We start from the raw sequence: 2240 nt of genomic DNA on the forward strand, positions 1-2240 counted from the left end.
CCCAAAGCACTTTTCCTAATCCTAACTCTCAAGAAACATTAATGAGCTCATGGACTCCCAAACTTTTCTCTACTGCATTAGTAACTTCGCCAGAGCCCAAGATCCCCACCTAAACTGAACAACAAAGTAAATTGTGTATGGCCCTACTATAGACTCACTACGGAGGTGTTGTTTGTGAAGACTACAGGTCTCAGCAATATATTCTGTGACCTGTCCGCCACAGATTTCATCTATGTATTAGAGATGAGCAACCCATGTGGGGCAGCTTTTTGGCAGCTCCTGGTCTAGACTAACTGTCATTCTAGCACAAACTATCTGGATGATTGCCCGTTGAACCTATGCTTGGAGTGGGAACATGAGCTGTCTTCAGTTTAGACACATTCCATTAGGTGTTGGAAGTGACAAAACCTGAAGGGGAAAGTGGTGAGGATGAGGTGGGGGGGAGGAAGAACAGTAAACAAATGAGTTTCATGCTAACTTGGTGGGACTCGAGCAATGCATGATGGAAACTGTCATAAATATAAAGGGAAGGGTAACAGTCTTTATGTAACATAAAATCCCTCCTGGCCAGAGGTACAGAATCACCTTACCTGTAAGGGATTAAGAAGCTCAAATAATCTGGTTTGGCACCTGGCCAAAAGGACCAATAAGGAAAGAAGATACTTTCAAATCTGGGCAGGGGCAGGGGGCGTTGCTTGTGCTCTCTTTGTTCCCTCTCTGGACAGAGAGAGAAATCAAGCAGGTAAACCATCTCCTGAAAAGATACCTGAAATGATACGTCTAAAATTATAGAAATTGTAAGTAAAGGCAAGGAAATGCGTTAGATTATCTTTTGCTTTAGCTTGTGAATTTTCGCTATGCTAAAAGGGAGTTTTATTCCTGGTTTTTTTGTAACTTTGAAGCTGAGCCTAGAAGAGAAGCCTCTGTGTTTTTAAATCTTTTTATTTACCCTGTAAAGTTACCTTCCATCCTGATTTTGCAGGTGGGATCCTTTTACTTTTTAAAAAAATAAAATTCTTCTTTTAAGAACCTGATTGATTTTCAGTGTCCTAAAAACCCAGGGGTTTGGTCTGTGCTCACATTGTATCAATTGGTTAGTATGTTATTCTCAAGCCTCCCCAGGAAAGGGGGTGAAGGGGCTTGGGGGGATATTTTGGGGAAATAGGAACTCCAAGTGGCCCTTTTCCTGAATTCTGGTCTAAATCACTTGGTGGTGGCAGCAATACCATCCAAGGACAAAGAAAGGATTTGTGTCTTGGGGAAGTTTTAACCTAAGATGTATGGGCGGACTCGCTGTGGGAAGCGCACAGAGGGGCAGAGGAAGCTGAGTGCTCCAAGGTCAGACCCAGGAAGGTGAAGCCGTGTGAGCTTCTTGCCCTGAAGACAATCTGCTCCAAGGAAGAGGAGGCTCCCCAAAGTCCTGACTAGCTTTGTGGGGAGCAGTTCCAAAGCATTGCCCGGGGACTCCGTGACACCTTCCAACCCTGATGATATGTGACTATGAACACGGCAGGGAGCACGGATGGTCTGTGACATTAGTGGCCTGGGGCCTGGGTGGCAGGGAGAGCTTGTCTCCCAGGAGTCATTCTGGTCAGCACAGCTAGTGAATCAAGACTAATCAGCATTATGGTGCCATCTAAGCCAGGAGTCACAGAACAGTGCAACTCTGACAAGCTCCTTGACTGGTGAGTAAATTCCCCCATAAAGCTACCTGTTCTTGGGATCCCACTGGGAGATCCTGTTCTGTAAATTACCTCTTTGTGTAAATCCATATCAATGGCTGCATGTAAATTAGCTCCTTGCAGCTCCTAGGGCTCCATTACTTTACACTGCCAGCTGTTGAGCCATTTGAGTCTAGCTGTATCTATTCATCCATGTATTTCCCTGCCTCGCATAGCTGCAGTGTCTGAGCAACTCACAAATGTTACTGGATTCATGCTTGTGAATTGTGATGTAAGCCCTCCCATCAGCCACTCCACAGGGAAAGAACTCTCAGCTCCCTCTAATGGTGGAAAGAGGAAAGTGTTGCCCTAGAGAGCATCATTTGTATAGGGCACCTACCCCCATAACTGGAAGACAAGTTCTCATCTTGTATCAAACAACCAATTTCTGCACCCCCTAGACTCTGCGAAGGGCATTTAGCTGAGGGAAATGTTGAACAGGCCAGCAGCTGAGCTGAGTAAACTCTGGTGAGTTCCTGCCTTCCCAACATGCTCCTCTCTCCAGTCATTGTGTGGAAC

This window comes from Chelonoidis abingdonii, chromosome 19 (genome assembly GCF_003597395.2).
Source record: "Chelonoidis abingdonii isolate Lonesome George chromosome 19, CheloAbing_2.0, whole genome shotgun sequence".
Taxonomy (NCBI): domain Eukaryota; kingdom Metazoa; phylum Chordata; order Testudines; family Testudinidae; genus Chelonoidis; species Chelonoidis abingdonii.